This window comes from Lissotriton vulgaris, chromosome 2_1 (genome assembly GCF_964263255.1).
Source record: "Lissotriton vulgaris chromosome 2_1, aLisVul1.2, whole genome shotgun sequence".
Classification (NCBI taxonomy): Eukaryota; Metazoa; Chordata; class Amphibia; order Caudata; family Salamandridae; genus Lissotriton; species Lissotriton vulgaris.
The window spans coordinates 81,856,013-81,878,661 of record NC_141687.1 but is presented as its reverse complement, the minus strand read 5'-3'; positions in this window follow the sequence as shown (position 1 = coordinate 81,878,661).

The following is a 22,649-nucleotide window of genomic DNA, read 5'->3' as shown; positions in this document are numbered from 1 at the left end:
ACGCGTTTCGCCTTTGCAGGCTGCGTCAGTGTAACGTTAGTGTAAAATCAAAATCGCCATTTTAAAGCCATTGCCCCGCTATACATGTCACAAACATAAAAGAAGGACATTATCTGGTTCAGAATTTGGCGGCCATCTTGTAATGTACATATTACATTGAAATCTTAGGCTAAAAAGAGGCGACAAGTGTGAAAGTGCATAGTGCTCATTAAAAACCATTAACGTTATGTTATAAAAATATGTTTTTTTCATCAATACATTGACACAGCAAAAATTCATGTATTTAGCAATTGAAATGTTAACCACAATCGTTTTTTTCAATATGCTTGATGTTAGTTATTAAGCCCTGAATGGGCAATTTTATCAACAGTGCAAACAGTGTTAATCAGGCATGACATGTTTGTAGGAAAAGATGGCGATGTTATATAGTTTCAGTTCATCCTTATGCCATCTTGTCCACACATACCAGGCAATTTACAGATTATAAATGAACCCAAAGTTCTTCATTATTATTTAAACCCCACGGAGTCGTAGTTTTTAAGCTAATGATGTGTTTGGACTCCAAAATACGTAGGGCCTTGTCTCTGTCACCCCCTCGTTCTAATTTGGGGGCCTGGTCGATGCAGTAGAAACTAAGTTTTTCCCACTTGATTTGATGGTGTTCAGCAAAGTGTCGGGCAACAGGATATGATTTATCTTTATTTGTGATTGCCCGCATGTGTTCAAGAATTCTTAGTTTCGCTGGTTTAATAGTGCTGCCGATGTATCGCAGCTTGCAAGGACAGGTGAGACAATATACAGTGTATTCTGAGTTGCAATTAAGCAACTGCTTGATCTTAATGTTGGGTTTGTTGTCGCCTGTACGGTTTGGGTATTCTGCTATTTTACTACTGTATTTGCATGCCTTACACTTAAGACAGGGAAAGAAACAAACCGATTTCGAAATTTTGATGGGTTGGGCCAAGGATCTAAAATGGCTGTGGACCAAATGATCTGCCAAAGAGGGGCATCTTCTGTAAGTGATTAGAGGCCTCTTTGGCAGATTTTTCCTGAGGACCCTGTCAGCAGTGAGAATGTGCCAGTGTTTCTGAAAAATGTTCACTATTTCGCCTGATTTGGTGTTAAATTCCGTTATCATACGGACCTCATCAGGTGCCTCAGTTTTTTGTTTGGGAACAAGGAAAAAAAATATATATATATATTACAAAATGAAAGTATATGAAAAATATTTTATACCCAAAAAAATTATAACTATGCACTCCACAAATTTACAAATACTGGCAAATGGTAGCACTTTTTGGAAGTTCAATCATTGTTCAAATCAACCATTCCTTGGAAAGGTCAGATATATTGAGTTTGGTGCAACAGCACCGGCTCAACGCTGGCTACACTACACCAAACCCACGCATGGACCACTGGACGCATTTCTAGTTGTAAAAGTACAACTCATAATATGGTCTGCGGTCCTTTGACCTTTCCCAAGGTGGAGCCTTGAAAACAGGTACCGCAATGGGAACAGCTAAAAAAAGCTCCAGCACGGTATGGACGTTGACGTCAATGCCGTGCTGGAACTGGGGGAATAGGGACAGGGGGACACATGTTGTGCCCCCTGAATGAATCCCCATGACGGGGCTCTGCCATGAAAAGTCTGCCAGTCTAGGAACTCTAAATATGCTGAGCGGGATTGCACCAGTCTCTGCTCAGCATAAAGGGATGGGGTGCCTCTGCTCCATCGTAATGGAACGACTGTTCCCTGGCGTAGCTGGCGGTCCAGCGCAGACACAACTTACAAAGTCGCTATCGGCAAAACGGTGCACCGCCGCTCGTAATTAAGTCCTTAGCTACTCTGGGGAAAGTGCTGAGCTTTGGGGAGGCCATCTTTATTATTCCAACTGCAGAATTATCCACAACGGAGAAATGTTGGACTTAGGGGTAGTCCACTTTACTAATCCCACTGCAAATGAAAACACCTGAGGCCAACTTACAAGTAACATTCACAAATACAAATTTCAAAATTAAATCCAAAAATAGAGTTCAATGAAGCATAAATGCAGATTACAGATGCAAACTCAAATTAAATAGTAAAACATAACTACATTTTAAGTTATTAAAAATAATATAAACTATAAATTAATTCACACCTTGACTAAAATATATTTATTTCAGAGACAAAACTATCATTTGTATATAAAAATGATATTTTCAAATAATTAAAAATTACCAAATATTTTTAACAAATTTACAAAAATGTATCTTGAAAAACTGCATAAAACAAATAAGTAATATATTGGTATAGCATAATAATTGAATACAATTTTCAAAATGAAACTTTACAAATTAAAGCTGAATTCATTAAAAAAAGGATATACATTCATATTATTAAAAATAAATTAAACTGTCATCAAATGTGAAACAGAAATCAAAAAACTAAGTTAATTATCCTAATAAAATAAAACAAAACATAGAAAATCCAAATAAAGTTCTGAACATATTTATCAAAACAAGATAAATTGAAAATATATATTTTTTTAAATGTCATTAATTAATTTACATTATTTTTTCACATACAACACATATAAAATACAAATTCAATCCTCACCATATTATCTTCCAAGCCCTAAATCCTACTCCTATTTTTAAAACAATGACGGCATATACTAAATACACATAAAGCAACAATACACATTGTAACAATATTAAACACATCAATATTTTTAACAACAGTATTAAAAGAAACATAAAAAACGAAATATGCTTAACTGGAAAAATCTAGAAATTTGAGAAGAAAATCACATCTCACGGTTTTCTCTGAATCAGTTCAGGTGTTGCAATAGCAGCAAAAATATATGGATGCACACATGAGAACCTTGAAACATAACTGTTCCCTTGTGCATCGAATAAGGTATGCATTAGGCAAAATAAGGATTGCTCGTACAAACCAAGAGTTAGAGGGACTTCGGAGCAAAAAGTAATGGGTGCATGACCCCATTTGGAGGCCGTTTTGCAGGAATAAGAAGTACTGCATTACAGGTCAGAATATGTGAGATATGATAACCAAATATAAAGCAAATTAAATGATGCACAATTTCTTCAATACGTTTTTAGGTGAGAATTGACCACAATGACATTATAGATTAACTCTTTAAAGGGAACAGGATTAAAACAAGACAAAGGGCCCAATTTTGATGTTGGACGGACTCGATTGGGTACTGGGAGCGACCAACCGACCGACCGACCTCCTGTCCGTGGTCCCAACCCAACAATTAGGATGCGACTGAACACTGTCCGGTCGCACTCCTATTCTTCACAATTGGAGCATGCATTCCGACCGGAATGCATGCACTCATTGCAAACAGAAGAGGTGCAGTTAATCTCTGCACCCTGTGGCAGGCACCATATGGTGCCTGCCACAGGGTGCAGGGTTCAAAAGGGTGGAACCATAGGTGCCCACTCGGCCTCCAACTGGAGGCCAGGCACCAATGGATGCCCTGTTGGGGGCCCCCCAAAGTCGACTTCCGACAGCCTTTCTGTGGTGGAAAGGCCGGCACAGAAAGACTGTCGGAATCCACCCTTGGGATTACTAGAGGCTTTCTAAATCGGAGAAGCCATTTGCAAATCCAACTTGGATTCCTTTCTGACCAACTCCATCCAAATGGTTTGGTCGGAAATTAATTCGAATAGCTGATTACTATGCCATAGGATTGGTTCCGACCAAACTATTTTAAACTGCATTGTTAATACAATGTCTTCTTCATACTTATAGGATCCCATTACTCAGTACAAGAAAGATGTGGGCCTTACAAACTTTAAATCTTTCTCCACCACAGCCCATATTCCATATTTCTGTGTATAGACGTATGTATATAGAGATATATAGATACATGTATATACACTTTTGAGGAGAGTGAATGAATGCTACAAAGAAAGATAAAGATTTTGTTGCGTTCATATTCTTTAGGCTGAAGAACTTTAAAGGTTTATAATCAAATGGAGAAAAAAAGAGACCAGCACATCAAGGCGATGTATTGTAATTACAAACCCCCAATGAGGATTTAGTTGTAATTCACTCGACCCAAGTTTGTATTAGAATAGATCAATAGAATTTTTTCAGCAGAAACAATGAATGTTTCAGAGCATAGATTACTATGTATCAGCACTTTAAAAACTAGCAATCACATGCCATTTGGAAATCTTTATGATGAGTTGATAAGAGACCAGATCATAATGCATGTGAATAACTTACACTCAAGATAAATAAGATAATCAGGTTTAAAAGATGTGATAGCTATAGTCCAAAAGGCTAACCGTGCAAGGGCAATACTAATAAGCATAATCTGGAAAATAAGAACGTAATCCAGTGAAAAAAGAAAGGCAAGGAGAAAAACAGGATGGGTACACGAAAATTGATCAAAATACTAATTATTATGAAGAGAAAACGTGGGACTTGGGGCCTGGCGTACAAAGCATTTTTTAACTGGCGCAAATGCTCCATTTCAGTGTTTGCAACCATTACAATCCCTCCTGTGCAGCCTAATTATGATCACACTGTTTGTGAGGCCATCTTCTAGCCTGCAGCGGTGAGTGACGTTTTATGTCTCTGCTGTCACTGACATTAATGCCTAGTACTTTTGATTTCTGATATGTCATACCTTATTTTTTTTTATCAAGATGTTGTGTTGACTGAGGGGCCTTAGGGTCTGTTCCACCAAGATCAGAGTTTCTCTCTGTCATATCCCTCTTTATGTGTTTCCCCCAAGTCAGGTGTTTAATTCTTCTTATGATAGCACCAGACGCTATGGGGCCCATTAGGATGGCGGGCAGATTTCCCCCGTCAGGCGCCGGCCTGGCGGGGGCAATCTGCCTGCCATCCTCACCTAAATGACCCCCCGCCATATTAGGATGGCGGGGGGGGGGACTGCGGCGGACATAAAAACGGTCGGCCGCTTTTCCGCCCCGGTCACCTTGCGACCGGGGTGGAAAAGGTCCAATATGGTGGCGGTGTCTAATAGACAACGCTAGCCATATTAAGATGGGCTTTTTTAGATGCCTTCACTTTGGGGACCCCATGTGGGACCCCCGAGTGAAGGAGACGTGGGGGGTGCATACGGTGGGTGCATGTGGTACCCCCCTGCATTTGCATAAACAAAGTGGCAAGCACCGTGCAGCACCTTTGTTTATGCAAATGCATACGTGCATTTTTAGCATTGTGGCGGGTGGTGCTGAGAGCACCGCCTGCCACAATGCTAAAAATGCAGGATGCGCCTGCCACAGTGGCGGGCGCATCCTAATTCCCCCCTCGGGACCCCCGCCCTTATGGCGGGCGGTCCCAATTACCAATAGGATGGCGGGCGGACTAAGTCCGCCCGTCATCCTAATGACCCCCTAAGGCTTAAGGGTGGCAAGGGACTAGTTCTGGGCATCCACCACCTCCTGAATTCCTGAGAGAAGAACTAAGTACACCGAATCAGCCACAGAAATATCTACAATCAACGTCCAAGATGCCACTAATAGTCAGAACCAAGGAATCGAATGAGGAAAAGCAAAAAAAGTGAGGGATGTGGGACCGGTAGATGACCTGGTTAAGAAATTGAAAGCCACACAATGCAGGAAGTTGCCAGGCCCCAACCCAAGGGATTATGCATCATATTAAGCACTGTTGGTCACAATATTGACAATGTTCCATTCAATTCAAGCAAGCACCTTCACTTATATATGACACACAGTTTATGTTTATGTGTAGGATGCACAAAGGTCGACGGCGTTTCGGTCCCATTACTTAATCATGGGGACCATCATTAAGACATTGGTATAATGCCTAATAGTTATTAGCCTCTATTGCCTAGAAGGGGGAAGGGAGAAAGGCAAAATTACATTTAGTAACAAGCATAAGTTAAAGCTGGTGCTAATGGTGAGGGTGTGGTAAGGCTCATTGCAGTGACAAAACAAAAGTTGACAGTTGACTTTACAGTTATTATGCAACCATTGAGGCCGGGCTGATAAGTTGTCAATGAGTGAAGAGGGCACGTTGTGAAACCGACATCTTCCATTCACACAGACTGGTTAGGTTAATGACAGTGTTCATAGTCAGCAGCTAGCTCAATCAGATGAGGATCATCCTAAATTAGTAAGCTGGTAATATATACCATGCAGTTTCTGAGGAATACGGGTATTTAAAGTGTCTAAACCCACGTAAAAGCAATTAGGAATTATAATTCAAAAGAACAGTTCCAGTGAAGGTGTGTGACATATGTCGGAGTTAAAAAGTACCTCAAAAGTGAGAGCCTTGTCTGATACGGCGCAGTGCAATTAAAAGACAAAAAGGTCGAGAGATTCATTAATTGAAACGGCAAGTGAATTACAATTATTAACTGACAAGAAACTATAAGTTTCCCTGGTGAATACGGCGCATTGAGTGAAAGAAAGGGAGAAATTGCTTACCGAGGGGAGATACCCAGTGTGCTAAAGAAGTCGGCGGGAGGGTGCAGAGCCTTGTAAGTCGCGATTCTAAATGAAATTGTTGGCTGCCCTAAGGGGTAAAAACGGGGGGAGAGTAAGAAGGAGAAGGAAAGGTACAGTTCGGGTTTGTGGGCCCAACTGAAGCACCTCTTACCCGGATCGGGAGTTAAGGAAGGACCGCGTCTTAATTTCGGAGCACGGAGGGGGGAAGTGCCTGTAATCGAAACGGGGTAAATTTTAGGGAATCTTTCCATTAGATATACACAAAAGGTACGAACAGGGGACTACTCGTTGGCTTACCGGATTCGTCGGCGTGATAATCTTCCTCACAATGCGGAAGAATGACGGGGGAGGAGTTACGCAAATAAGAGGAAGTGGAGCCTGATTGGTTAGTGCGGGAGGGCAAGGATTAGGGAAATAGAAAAGGGGTTTGGGTTAAGGGCAGCCATGTTGGAGGGATATTAATGAATAACAAGCTAAGGGAATTGATCAGCCAGATATTAAGGGAAAAGATAGAATAGGAAAGTAGAGGGTGATGGTGACAAGCTTAGCTTTGAGTTAGAGTAATAGAATAAATGAAGTATGTGCGTTAGAGTAATAGAATAAATAAAGTATGTGCGCAGAAAGTACAATTACACACAAGACATTAGTACACTGATTATAAACAATTGGCAAGTCACAGATAATCAAGGTAATTCGAAAGGGTCAATGGACGGGGACAGAAAGGTTTAGAGCAAGGTTGTCCAGTCTTCTTGAAGATTTAATCCGGAGTTGAGACTGTCCGTTTTAAGTATCCATTTTAACTCTTCCTTATTGAGCATTTTGGTCAAGTCTCCACCTCTTGGTGGTACGCATACTTGACTGCATACACAGTCCAGCGAATTTCATTTTCATTGTGTCCTTTTTGTGTAAAATGTTCACCAGGAGCATTGGCCGTTTTACATCTAATCCGGCTCTGATGTTGGGAGATCCGCAGTTTGATTTTTTGTTTTGTTTGACCCACATAAATCAAATTACACGGACAAAAAATGGCATAAACAATATGTTAGATCTGTCTGCATCTGGGGGTGTTCTAACCATCATTATTTATTTTTGTCACCCTCAGCCTCCCAGTGTTTCTATTTTTATTTTTATGTTCACCAGGATTTTTCAGTGCTGTCAGGGGGCTAGGTGTTCCTTGACTATGACGCCATTTTCCCCTTCATACTCTGTGAGGCCTAGTTAAGCTTCTGGAAAATCTAGGGACACTCAGGAACCTAAAATGGTTTACCAACTGCCATAACGGACATCCCAGGAAGACAGACCCATAGGCTAACATGAGGAAGGTTCCAGAACCATCTAGTGGCTTCCAGAGGTCTCAGGCCAGTCTATAAAAGGCCAGTGACCAGCAGCCATTTTGTGCAGTATCAGGAGTGACCAGTGTGGAGAGAGGCGACCTGAGGAGGAGGATTGTGCACTAGTAGTGACAAGATCGACCTGTGGGGCCTACTGTCGCTCTACTGGGAAGTGCCCCCTTTTAGGCTGACCAAACCCCATTGTCACGGCATTCATAAATTGTGACCAGAGACTCTGTGACAAGATTTTAAATCATCGCGATTCGCTGTAAAGTGACCCTCGTGTGTCCTGATCGCCTGCCCTGAAGGCTGTGGGCAGAGCAGGTGAACTTCGACCCAGAGTTGTGTTGACTGGCCCAGGAGTCCGGGGGCGAGGAGTAAGGACAGTCGCATCCATAGCACTCGAGTCCGGGTCTCACACTGTGGAGAAAGGCGGTAAAATCGGCTGAGGCTCCTACCTGAGTGAGGCGCCGACATCAAGCCTATCCCTGACGCGAGACCGGAAACCAGTGAAGTGCCCAGCTGTCCCGTGTGTTGACGGGAGGAGTCGTTGCTGAGGGAGAGGCGGAGTCCGGAGATAGGAGGAAGGCGTCAGAGGAGGCGCGCCTAAAGCCAACCCAGCTGGTCGGAAGAGGCGGAGCTCCGGCCTGAGGAAGCGCCGTCGGACTCGTCGGTGGAGCGGTGGAAGCGCCGTCGGACTCGCCGGTGGAGCAGCACTGATCGGAACCACTTCTCGCTTTTCCCCCCCCCCCGTCGCCAACTCCCACGGAGCCCTCACCTACGGCGCCGGAGTCAAGCGCCGGAGCGAGCGAGCAACTCCAGCCGGGTGGCTCTCATCAAAGAAAGTAAGCGGGGGGAAAACGTGGGGAAGCGGGAGGCGGCAGTGCCGGCTGACAGTGACCCCTGAAGCGGCGATAGTGTGAAAGAACTGTAAACTGACGACCCGCCAGGAATAAAAACTTGAGAAACTTGGTTACCAACCCCCCAAGTATAATAATAAGATATTAAGGGGAGAGTGAGAAGGGAAACGAAGCACTGGGTTCATGTGCCTGGCGCAAGAGTATTGAAAGCTGGACCACAGGGTGCCAGTAGCGATCAGAGCTCACCTTTAAGACCCTTCCAGGCAGTTCATCCCTTGGAGTCAGTTCTACTTCAAGAGGGGTTTAGCAAAAGAATAGACAAAAGAAAGCATAATTAATTCGCCTTGTCTTCTTTTAGCCATCTAGCTGGTTGCAAGTACTGTGAGGAACGCTGCTGGGGGTAGAATTCTGTTGAGCTGTTCTGGAACCTGAGAGCAGATGGGTAATGTACATGCCAGGTTTATGTAAAGTGGCGCATTGAGCCTATATAGTGAATTTTCCCTTCTGTAATAGCTGATTGAGAAGGCAATACTGATGTAACTGATGGTGATTTACCTCAAATGTAATGTACCTTTGATTAATCTTCACTGAATTGAGAAAAGTATTGAAGATTGTGAATTGTATATGAAATCTTATGCTGAACTAAATGTAGACTGCTTTTGACTAAGAAAAGGACAAAGAGAAAGTTTTATAAAAGGTACTGGTATTTTTCTAAACTGGTGTAGCGTCCTTTATTTTTAGTGGTAAGTCATTGGGATACTGTGAGTGGGCTCTGTAAGCACTTAACCAACGCCTTGGAGTTTAGCTGTTCCCCCTACTGTGCCAGGCTACCCTATGTAGTCTAGGATACCCTAGGTCTAACATAATTGGTGTTTCAGCGGTGGGATTACGGATTTGTGCTTACATTCACTTAGTAGTAACGCAGTGCTTACCACGGGCCTACACCTGGAGTTTTCTCCCTGCGGCCCTCCTAATTTGAATTTTGTTTTTTCTAAATTTATTTCTGGTGGTGGGTGGAGGTTAACCCCAGGTCACTTTTTGGTTTTCTCCTGTGTGTTAAGTTTAGTCCATAGTGAAAATGGAGTTAAATTTGGAAGAGCTGGAAAACTATACCGTGACCCAACTCAAGGAATGGTGTCAGCAGCAGGGGGTATTCTTTAAAAAAGGTGCCAGGAAAGGCGAGCTGCTGACAAGCATACGGGCATGGGTGGAGGCTCATTCCGGGGAGGAACCGGACCCAGAAGGGAGTGACAGGGACACTGTCCTTGAGACTGCAATGCTGTACCAAGCTGGAGGGGGGAATCTACTGACAGGTCCCAGGACACCTTCAAGGGTGGGCAGCAGCGTCTCGGAGAGGGGTTTGACCGACGCCGAGCTAGAAGATAGGAGGGAGGAGAGGAGAATGAGGTTGGAACTAGCCAGGATGGATATGGAAAGGGAGGACAAGAGGTTAGCCCATGAGCGAACCATTAAAGAGATGGACCTACAAGCTCTAAATCTAAGGTCTTCCAATTCCGATAATGGTGGCAGCGAAACTAAGGTGAACACCAGAGAACCCAGACCCTATTTACCCAAAGATGTCATGGCTAGCTACGCACCAAGTGATGATATTGCAAAATGGCTAGCCGCCTATGAGGTCTCATTGAGGGCCCATGGGATCTTGGAAGCCCACTGGGGGGGTGGGTTGTATAAGTACATGCCACCTGCTGGCAGGGATACCTTGTTGGCCCTGGAGCAGGGTGAGCAAACCCACTACCCTACAATGAAGGTGGCGCTGATAAGGAAGTTTGGGCTAACCCCTGAGAAGTATAGGCAGAAATTCAGGAGTAGCCACAAACTAGGCACACAGAATTGGGTGGACTTTTTGGATTACGCCAGGAAGGCCTTGGAGGGTTGGGTGAAAGGCAGCGAGGTAGGGGACTATGAAGGTTTATATGACCTCATACTCAAGGAACACCTACTCGAGAAATGTTTTCCCGAGCTGCGACAGCATCTGGTGGACAGCAAGCTGACCAGCCCCAGGAAGCTTGCTGAGGAGGCGGACATCTGGGCTAGTACCCGGGTGTCATCAAAGGGGACTGGAGGGGATTCCCAGAAGTCTGGACAGGGCGCCCCCCAGAAGAAAGAGGGGGGAGATAATAAGAGGGAGTTCTCAAAAGGTCCACAAAATACTTCACAAGGAAGGGGCAGAGGATTCATCCCTAAGGGTAACCCCCCTCGCAACCCTAATCCTGGCCAAAGCCAGCAGCCAAGGGTTGTTCATTGTTTCGAGTGTGGTGGTGTGGGACACTATAAAGGAGACGTGAGATGCCCAAAAAGACCACCCCCTCCCACTGGAGGAAAAGCCCCGGGAATAACTAGTGTAGTGCTCGGGGAGGAGATGCCTTTGGGTAATGGAGGGGAGCGGGCGGGTGTCACTTTAGTGTCCCTGGGTGATAAGGAGATGGTACCAAAGACCCAACTGCCCTCCAATACTACCAAGTATGAGCAGTGGGTCACCATCAACGGCCGTAGAGGGGAGGCTCTGAGAGACACAGGAGCCAGTATGACTATGGTAAGGAGTCAACTGGTGTCCCCAGAGCAGGTCATCCCAGATGTACTCCATCCCGCCGTGATGGCTGACGGCAGATTGGGCCACTATCCTGTGGCGGAGGTTCCCTTTGAGTGGGGAGGGGTTGCAGGCCCACTTCGAGTTGCCGTAAGCCCTGCCGTGCCTGTTGACTGCCTGTTAGGAAATGATATGGAGCACAATGCTTGGAGGGGGGTGGAATACCAGACTCATTCTGAGATGTTGGGACCCCCTGACTGGGCCTGTGTCAGCACAAGGTCCGCGACTACCCGGAGGGGGAGTTCACTTACGCTGGAGCCTGGAACAATGGCCCAGCCGGCTGCCAGAGAAGAGAAGGACAGGAGGCCGGAGGACCCTGCATCGGCATCTCCACCTCGTGAGACAGACAGGCCACCTGCAGAGGTGGATCTGGAGTCCACAGGGGAGAATGTTGCTTCCTTGGAGAACCTACCCATCCCTACTGAATGGCATGTGGAGGGAGGTCCTTCCAGGGAGGTGTTCTGCAAAGCTCAGAAGGAGTGTCCTACTCTTGAGGGACTGCGGCAACAGGCCAAAGCCCAGGCAGCAGGGAACATTGTAGGGAACTACCAGATTTACTGGGAGGATGGACTCCTCTACAGTGAGCCCAAGGCACCCGGACATGGTTCATCCAGGGCCTTGGTGGTCCCTCAATGCTTTAGAGCCTTTCTTTTGGAACTGGCTCATGAGATACCATTGGCAGGACACCTGGGACAGGACAAGACCTTTGCCCGGCTTGTTCCCCACTTTTACTGGCCTCGGATGAGAGTGGCGTCTGATACATATTGTCGGACGTGTGTGTCTTGCCAAGCCAGTGGGAAAATAGGGGTGAAGCTAAAAGCTCCCCTGGAACCACTACCTGTCGTTAGCACCCCCTTTGAAAGGGTGGGCATCGACATCGTAGGGCCATTAGATCCACCAACTTCAGCTGGTCACCGGTTCATCCTGGTTTTAGTGGATCATGCCACACGGTACCCAGAGGCAATTCCTCTGAGGACCATCACTGCACCCGCAGTGGCAAGGGCCCTGATGGGGATCTTCACCCGAGTGGGTTTCCCCAAGGAGGTTGTGTCCGACAGGGGGACCAACTTCCTTTCAGCATATATGCGGGCTATGTGGAAGGAGTGTGGTGTTACCTATCGGTTTACCACCCCATACCACCCACAAACCAATGGTCTTGTGGAAAGGTTTAATAAAACCTTGAAAGGTATGATAAGAAGTCTGCCTGAGAGCCTGCGGAGGAAATGGGACGTCCTCCTACCCTGTCTCTTGTTTTCCTACAGGGAAGTGCCACAGAAGGGAGTGGGCTTCAGCCCCTTCGAACTTCTGTATGGGCACCCTGTACGGGGTCCTCTCAGCCTGGTGAAGGACGGATGGAAAAAGACTCCCAGGAAGCTTCCCCAGGACGTGGTGAGCTACATGCTGGCCTTCCGGAGCCAAATGGCCAAGTTGTGGAAGCAAGCTTCTGACAACTTGGAAGCCAGCCAAGCAGTTATGAAGGAGTGGTATGACCACAATGCTCACCCAGTGGAACTGGAGCCTGGACAAAAAGTGTGGGTGATGGAACCTGGAGAGCTAAATGCCCTCCAGGATCGTTGGACAGGCCCCTTTGAGGTATTGGAGAAAAAGGGTAAAGCCACTTACTTGGTGGATCTTAAGACCCCGAGACAGCCCCACCGGGTGCTGCATGCCAATCGCCTCAAGCCACACCATGAGAGGCCCAAGGTTGTCTTAATGATGGTGACCGATGGAGCAGAGGAAGAGGAAAGCGAACCTCTCCCTGATCTTCTCTTGTCTCAAGAAAAGGATGGGTCGGTGGAGGGAGTGATTCTCTCACCATCCCTGACTCCTGAACAGCAGAGAGATTGCCGCCAGATCCTGGAGCAATTTTCTTCACTGTTCTCCCTTGTCCCGGGTAGGACCCATGACGTGGACACAGGAGACAGCCCACCTGTGAAGTCTAAGATCTACCGGCTGTCGGACAAGGTGAAGGCCAGCATCAAGGGTGAAGTCGCTAAGATGCTGGAGCTAGGAGTGATTGAACCTTCTAGTAGCCCTTGGTCTAGTCCGGTGGTTTTGGTACCAAAAGTTGCCCCGCCGGGCACCACACCTGAATTGAGATTCTGTGTGGACTACCGAGGACTAAATTCAGTAACCAAGACTGATGCTCATCCCATCCCAAGGGCGGATGAACTTATCGACCGGCTGGGAGCTGCCCAATACTTGAGTACCTTTGACCTTACTTCAGGGTACTGGCAGATTTCCCTTACTGAGGGGGCGAAGGAAAGGTCAGCCTTCTCTACACCTCAGGGACACTACCAGTTCTGTGTGATGCCCTTTGGGCTCAAGAACGCCCCTGCCACTTTTCAGCGGCTGGTGAACAAGGTCCTTTCTGGTATGGAAGCTTTTTCTGCTGCTTACCTGGACGACATTGTTGTCTTCAGTAGCAGCTGGGGGGACCATTTGCAACATTTGCAAGCTGTTCTTCATGCCCTGCAACAGGCTAGCTTGACAATCAAGGCCAGCAAGTGTCAGATCGGGCAGGGGTCGGTGGTGTACCTAGGCCACTTGGTGGGCAGAGGGTCGGTGCAGCCCCTCCAGGCAAAGATTGAGGCTATCATAGCCTGGGAGCCCCCCAAGACTCAAACTGAGGTCCGAGCCTTCCTGGGCCTCACTGGATACTACCGTCGCTTCGTGAAGGGGTATGGCACCATTGTGGCACCCCTCACTGAACTTACCTCTAAGAAACAACCCCGACGGGTAGTCTGGACGGAGGCTTGTCAGCGAGCCTTCATGACCTTAAAGCAAGCATTGTGTACTGCTCCAATACTCAAGGCCCCTGATTTTTCTCGAGAATTCATTGTCCAAACAGATGCGTCAGAACATGGCATTGGGGCAGTGTTATCGCAACTAAATGACGAGGGCTTGGATCAACCCGTGGTTTTCCTGTCCAGGAGACTACTCCCCAGGGAACAGAGGTGGAGTACCATTGAGCGAGAAGCCTTTGCGGTGGTTTGGGCTCTGAAGAAGCTGCGCCCATACTTGTTTGGCTCGCACTTCCTGGTTCAGACTGACCACCGCCCCCTTCGTTGGCTGATGCAAATGAAGGGGGAGAATCCCAAGTTGTTAAGGTGGTCCTTCTCCCTACAGGGAATGGACTTTCGGGTGGATTACCGGCCTGGAATGGACCATGCTAACGCAGACGGTCTATCTAGGTATTTCCGCCTTAGTGACGAGAACTCCCAAGGGATTGGGTAGCTCTCCCCACTTTCAGCTGGGGGGGACGCGTGTTAGACCTGTCTGCATCTGGGGGTGTTCTAACCATCATTATTTATTTTTGTCACCCTCAGCCTCCCAGTGTTTCTATTTTTATTTTTATGTTCACCAGGATTTTTCAGTGCTGTCAGGGGCTAGGTGTTCCTTGACTATGACGCCATTTTCCCCTTCATACTCTGTGAGGCCTAGTTAAGCTTCTGGAAAATCTAGGGACACTCAGGAACCTAAAATGGTGTCCACCAACTGCCATAACGGACATCCCAGGAAGACAGACCCATAGGCTAACATGAGGAAGGTTCCAGAACCATCTAGGGGCTTCCAGAGGTCTCAGGCCAGTCTATAAAAGGCCAGTGACCACCAGCCATTTTGTGCAGTATCAGGAGTGACCAGTGTGGAGAGAGGCGACCTGAGGAGGAGGATTGTGCACTAGTAGTGACAAGATCGACCTGTGGGGTCGGCTGTCGCTCTACTGCGAAGTGCCCCCTTTTAGGCTGACCAAACCCCACTGTCACGGCATTCATAAATTGTGACCAGAGACTCTGTGACAAGATTTTAAATCATCCCGATTCGCTGTAAAGTGACCCTCGTGTGTCCTGATCGCCTGCCCTGAAGGCTGTGGGCAGAGCAGGTGAACTTCGACCCAGAGTTGTGTTGACTGGCCCAGGAGTCCGGGGGCGAGGAGTAAGGACAGTCGCATCCATAGCACTCGAGTCCGGGTCTCACACTGTGGAGAAAGGCGGTAAAATCGGCTGAGGCTCCTACCTGAGTGAGGCGCCGACATCAAGCCTATCCCTGACGCGAGACCGGAACCAGTGAAGTGCCCAGCTGTCCCGTGTGTTGACGGGAGGAGTCGTCGCTGAGGGAGAGGCGGAGTCCGGACATAGGAGGAAGCCGGCGGTGTCAGAGGAGGCGCGCCTAAAGCCAACCCAGCTGGTCGGAAGAGGCGGAGCTCTGGCCTGAGGAAGCGCCGTCGGACTCGCCGGTGGAAGCGCCGTCGGACTCGCCGGTGGAGCAGCACTGATCGGAACCACTTCTCGCTTTCCCCCCCCCCCCGTCGCCAACTCCCACTGAGCCCTCACCTACGGCGCCGGAGTCAAGCGCCAGAGCGAGCGAGCAACTCCAGCCGGGTGGCTCTCATCAAAGAAAGTAAGCGGGGGGAAAACGTGGGGAAGCGGGAGGCGGCAGTGCCGGCTGACAGTGACCCCTGAAGCGGCGATAGTGTGAAAGAACTGTAAACTGACGACCCGCCAGGAATAAAAACTTGAGAAACTTGGTTACCAACCCCCCAAGTATAATAATAAGATATTAAGGGGAGAGTGAGAAGGGAAACGAAGCACTGGGTTCATGTGCCTGGCGCAAGAGTATTGAAAGCTGGACCACAGGGTGCCAGTAGCGATCAGAGCTCACCTTTAAGACCCTTCCAGGCAGTTCATCCCTTGGAGTCAGTTCTACTTCAAGAGGGGTTTAGCAAAAGAATAGACAAAAGAAAGCATAATTAATTCGCCTTGTCTTCTTTTAGCCATCTAGCTGGTTGCAAGTACTGTGAGGAACGCTGCTGGGGGTAGAATTCTGTTGAGCTGTTCTGGAACCTGAGAGCAGATGGGTAATGTACATGCCAGGTTTATGTAAAGTGGCGCATTGAGCCTATATAGTGAATTTTCCCTTCTGTAATAGCTGATTGAGAAGGCAATACTGATGTAACTGATGGTGATTTACCTCAAATGTAATGTACCTTTGATTAATCTTCACTGAATTGAGAAAAGTATTGAAGATTGTGAATTGTATATGAAATCTTATGCTGAACTAAATGTAGACTGCTTTTGACTAAGAAAAGGACAAAGAGAAAGTTTTATAAAAGGTACTGGTATTTTTCTAAACTGGTGTAGCGTCCTTTATTTTTAGTGGTAAGTCATTGGGATACTGTGAGTGGGCTCTGTAAGCACTTAACCAACGCCTTGGAGTTTAGCTGTTCCCCCTACTGTGCCAGGCTACCCTATGTAGTCTAGGATACCCTAGGTCTAACACAATATTACAGCTGTTGCAATTGGTAACGCTTTCATTTAGAAGCGCACCTTACAAGGCTCTGCACCCTCCCGCCGACTTCTTGAGCACACCGGGGATCTCCCCTCGGTAAGCAATTTCTCCCTTTCTTTCACTCAATGCGCCGTATTCACCAGGGAAATGTATAGTTTCTTGCCAGTTAATAATTGTAATTCACTGCGCCGTTTCAATTAATTAATCTCTCGACCTTTTTGTCTTTTAATTGCACTGCGCCGTATCAGACAAGGCTCTCACTTTTGAGGTACTTTTTAACTCCGACATATGTCACACACCTTCTCTACACCACTGGAACTGTTCTTTTGAATTAGAATTCCTAATTGCTTTTACGTGGGTTTAGACACTTTAAATACCCGTACTCCTCAGCAACTGCATGGTATATATTACCAGCTTACTAATTTAGGATGATCCTCATCTGATGAGCTAGCTGCTGACTATGAACACTGTCATTAACCTAACCAGTCTGTGTGAATGGAAGATGTCGGTTTCACAACGTGTCCTCTTTACTCGTTGACAACTTATCAGCCCGGCCTCAATGGTTGAATAATAACTGTAAAGTCAACTGTCAACTTTTATTTTGTCACTGCAATGAGCCTTACCACACCCTCACCATTAGCACCAGCTTTAACTTATGTTTATTACTAAATGTAATTTTGCCTTTCTCCCTTCCCCCTTCTAGGCAATAGAGGCTTATAACTATTAGGCATTATACCAATGTCCTGATGATGGTCCCCATGATTAAGTACTGGGACCGAAACACCGTCGACCTTTGTGCACCTTACACATAAACATAAACTGTGTGTCATATATAAGTGAAGGTGCTTGCTTGAATTTTCTGTGTATCTGTAAAAATACAGAAATCTGCAGCTTTTGCCTAAAAAACCCTGATTTGTTATGTTTTCTTCACTGTATTGATCTGTAAGTGTAAGGGTACAGGACTGTGCCCTACTACGGTGATCTGTTGAAGGAATCCTTCTCGTGCATTTCTTATTCAGTAAAGATTGAGACCCCCCGTCCGGCTGGACATGTCAAAACTAATATAGAATCGATTGTGTCTATATTTATTGGTTGTGAATATTCCTTATGTATGGGACCGCTGTTGTTTTTGTAAATTATGCTGCCCAAGGTCCTGTGCTGACTCATTTGAGATCCCCTTGTTGTCTTTAATATAGGGTGGTGGTGTAAACATTGATTGAGATGGTAAACAGAAACTTGTTTTTCATGTAATAGTTTTTTCTATCTTGAATCTGACCATCAACCTGAATGGGTATTGTCTCAGAATCTCAAAAGATGGCAAGTCTGGCCACTCTTGCCAGTTCGTCTTTAGTTTGTTTTTCACCCCCTTTTCGATTATTGTGAACAAAACTGACTTCTGCCAACCCGAATCTCTGTTTAAATATGTAAAATGGATAACACAAATCTGAATTTCGATAGACCTTTGATGGAATTCAAGGATTTCTTTTCAAATACAATTCTTTTGGTCTTATTAGCCATAAAAGCTGGGTAGATATCCAAAAGGGGACTGGTTTGAGAGATAAAAGAGGTAGTCCAAGTCAGTAGCCATATATTATAGTATTACTAACAATAAATATAATTTTAGCACCATCACTAGCTTCTGTAAGGTTTTTTGCCAGTATAGCTCATTCTTAATTGGTTGAGGAGCAGTGGCTCTTTCATTGATAAACTTAACAGGCTATTCATTTCTATCTCATTTAAACAGCTAGTAGCAAAATTATTATTTTTTAAATTGAAGCCTACCACTAGGCACATATTGAGAAAACTTACCTAGGAATGAATTACATGCATTGCGTACATTTGGGCTTGTGTTTTGTCACTTACATTTGCTTGTTTTTTCTTTATTGGCTTTATTTATTTAAGTTTGTGCAGCACGCCTTTGTTCCTTCCGTGGAGCATAGCCTATTTACCACCTCTCTCACTGCTCGAACTATTCCTTCATGAGTGCTCGTTATTGGGGCAATTATGTTTTTTCCGTGAAGCTCTCCTTGAGAGTGCACGCATTTTCCAGCTGTCTCCCTTGTATGCTTCTCGGATACCCCTCTGTGTCGATCTCAAGCACTATGTGCTTCTGTGCACCCTACACAATCCACATTAGTCTTGCTTGTATTGCTGTTTTTTATCTGTGTGATTCTCTGCCCACACACGGCTCTCGGCATTGCTCTATCTTGTCTCTGTGCTTCTCTCGCTCTCCGGATTGCTTCAACCCCTCCCTTGACCTGCTTTCCAGTTAAAATTCTGTTTAAAAACTTTTTAAATATTTTAATCTACCTCAGATTGGTACATTTAAAAAAAACTGTGTCAAAGGACAAGCAACGGAAAAGTCAACAATTCTCAGCTTGAGGACCTATTAATTAACTTTTCTAATGTTAAAAACTCATGAGAGCCTACAATATGAAACGCCCCACTGATATACAATGCTAAGTGCATATCCATAGCCATGTATGGTGCGCCTCTATGGGGGTACTTGTCGCATGAAACGCTCCAAAGGGCAGAAAACAAGTTTTTAAGACAACTCCTTTCTGTCCCCCAATCTACCCCCACCTACTCTATCCAGGGGGAGTTGGGTATAGATTATGTAACGGATAAGCTCAGATTGGCTCCTTTAATATCTTGGTTAAAGACTTGGCTTAACAACGAACTAACCCTTAACCATGCCATTCTGGAGGATCTCATGTCCCTTGATCACAGTAAGAGAATTCCCTGGCTGGAATATGAGACAGACTTTTGAACAGCTTGGCCGTCCAAATTTATTCTATCTGTCATCCTCTATTAGAATGGAGGATATTGCCTGGATTAAAAAACACTTGTTGGGAAACATGAGATTGGCTCGGGAGGAATTAGAATTAAAAAAAACAACAGTTAGATTACAATATATGCTGTTATCCTTCCCATTCCTGGAGCCTTACTTCGCTTATGTAACTAAACCCTTCCATAGACATTTGTTAATTAAACTCAGATTTAATTTAATCCCATACGTGCTGGGATGTTTTCAGTCTTGGAGTCTACCGGAAAGAGGACCCCCATGTAAATGCGATGAATTTTCCACTCAGGACACTATGCACTTTATTATGTTTTGCACTTTATACAGGGATCCGAGGATCAAATATTTGTTACCGATTTTAAAAGAAGCGGGGTTCACTCAAGTAAGGCTAGCTTTGGTGTACCTATAGTCCCTTGGCAGTATCCGTATTACATACTCTGTGGCCAGTTTTTTAGTGGCAGCATATAGAATTAAAACAAGGACCTTTTCTGCCACTGTTGTAATTCAAACTTAGGAAACGACGTGTAGTATAACCAGTTAAAATTACCTGCCTTGCTTATTTTGCACAATATGTATATAATGACTGTTTTGTATGAACTATATACAATGAATTTGGATGTTTTAAATTGTATATATTGTTGTTGTTTTTATGGCTTTTATGATTTTAAAAAATCGAATAAAGTGTATTTTGACTGACACGCCCCACTGTGATGTGAATGACACTTCAACAGACTATGGATGAAGAGGTCAGACCAAAAGTCCCTATATGAATCTATAATTTGATTATGAAGTTTTTTGCAAATATGAGGCTTAAAAAACAGGTAAAGTTGTCTTTAGCTGTTTATTACTTAATCTCAAGAACCTGTCACAAGATGGTAGAAATCCTGCTGTGCTCTTTCTTACCCCATCCTACTCTAAACCCTTTGTGTGCAAAGCATGCATCTAACTCATAGATACAAGCTAGAAATTTCAGTATTCTATTTTTATAGCAGCTTATGCGATTGCGGCCAATTACAAAGCTTCAGGACAATTTTACATCAAGGCCCGGAGGCAAATATTATGCATTATCCCTTTTATTGCCCCCCAGACAGCAGCAACAAACAAGCATTAGAATTAGAACTCTTCCAAATTCTAGAACTCTGAACATGCTTATACACATTTTCTTCTTTTGTTGCTCCTCAGTTCAGATAAGTCACTTCATTCGAAGGGTTCACGGGGAGGTCGGAGATTTTTTTGTGAGAGATTTGGTTAGGAGTTAAAGGAGAAATAAATATTCCTAAAGGTATAAGGAGGATTTTAAGATATTTTAATATCATTTTAAATTACTTATTAGTATTTAGGAGGATTTATTAGGTGTTTCAGATTGGAGTTGATTAATATTTGTTTGATATAATTGATGTTGTAGAGGGAAATTTTGAGGAGAGGATGAAATCCTACATGGATAAAATGTTTGGGGAGATGTCTGCATCTCTAGATAAGAAGATAGAAAGTACCTTGGAGAAAAGTATGCAAAAGAGACAGAAGTCTGGTGAAGATGAAAATTTCTGGACCACTGAGGAGATGGATGTGGTTGCAGGGGGTTCTATTCAAGGGAATAGGAAATGTCAAAAGAGAAGAATGATTGAATCAATTAAAAAAGGGAAAGAACGTAAGGTTCTGAAGGGAATCGCTATAAAGGCGAAAGAGGGCGCAAAGAATGCACAGAAAACAAAGCATACTACAGTGGCATGTGATTCTAGTTCAACAAGTGGAGATGTTGAACTCACTTGTAGTTCAGTATTGATGATTCTGATGTGGAGGAGGTTCCACTTAAAAGGAGAAAGATAAGAGAAAGAGAAATTAAAGTGGAGGACAACGATATTATTGATCCTCGAGGGGAAGAAATGTTCGACCAACTATTGATTAAGCATCCTCTTTCTCTGCAATGGGCTCCGGTGGAGCACGTGGCAAAATACGTAAGATTTTGGATAAGGAGGGAGATACCTAAAGAGGTCAGGACTAGGATGAGGAGTGAAAGACCTAGTCTGGACAGCAAAGTTGCGTACACTCCAGAACTTGACCAAAAAATGATGGCGTTCATTAATAAGTCAGGAAAAGACCCTAGGAGGGGTCTTGAAAAGGGTTTAAAAGGACGTCAAGATAGACTCCTAGATGTTTTGGGTCCACTGACGAAAATATTTGACATGTGCTAGGAGGCACATACAAACAACACTGGTATTGATGTGGCTGAAATGCGCCAATGGGTCCAAAGGGCCATATGTCTTTTGGGAAATTCAAATACTGCACTGTGCATAGAAAGGAGAAAGTCAATTCTATTCAGAATAGATCCAAAGTTGGCGGATTTGGCAAATAAGGAGCTAGGAGAGCGCAGTGAAGGATTACTATTTGGAGACGATTTTGTTAAGGATATGTCTCTTTATGTTAGTACCTTTAGCTCTCTTGAGAAAGCTCAAAAGGATATCAGGAGAGTTTTTGGAGTGGCCGTGCGAATGCGGGGTCGATTCCCCGGCCGGGGTCAAGGAATTTCAAGAGGAAATTTCAGAAGAGGAGGTAGACCCTATGGAACAGGTTATGGATCCAATTACTACGGATCAAGAGAAGGACAGGGACGTTTATTACCGTAGAGACAAAGAAGCAGGGGCAGAGGAATGCGTTCTGAAAGGCGAGCAAGAGGTGCGTCAGGTAAGCTGTTTTCAAGACCCTATTTCTATCCAAATAAATTTTGGCGGCAGACTAGCCCTATTTGTTTCGCGATGGAAAGAAATGACAGTTTCAGGTTACAAAATAGATTTTTTGCAGACACCGGTTCAGGAGAAAGTTTCAAATACTTTCAGATTCTCAGTGGAGATGGAGGAAATGGTGACAAAGGAAATAGAGGCATTAGAGATGAAAGGGGCAATAGAAGAAGCAAGGAATGTAAAAGGTGGTTTCATAAGCAATATTTTTCTGGTAGAGAAAAAGGAGAAAGGAATGCGTCCTGTAATAAATCTGAGAGAGTTGAACAATTGGGTCACGTACAATCATTTCAAGAATGGTGGGCATCCATATATTGAGGGATCTATTGAGGAAAGGAGATTGGTTGACAAGATTGGACTTGAAGGATGCCTATTTGACTATTCCATTGTGCAAGGAGCAGAGAGATTTTCTACAGTTCAGGTAGAAAGGAAAGTTATGGCGATTCAGGAGTCTCCCGTTTGGGTTGACTTCAGCCCTTGGTGCTTCACGAAGGTGATGCGTCCTGTGGCAGCTTCGTTGAGATCAAAGGGAATACGTTTAATTGTATATCAGGACGATATATT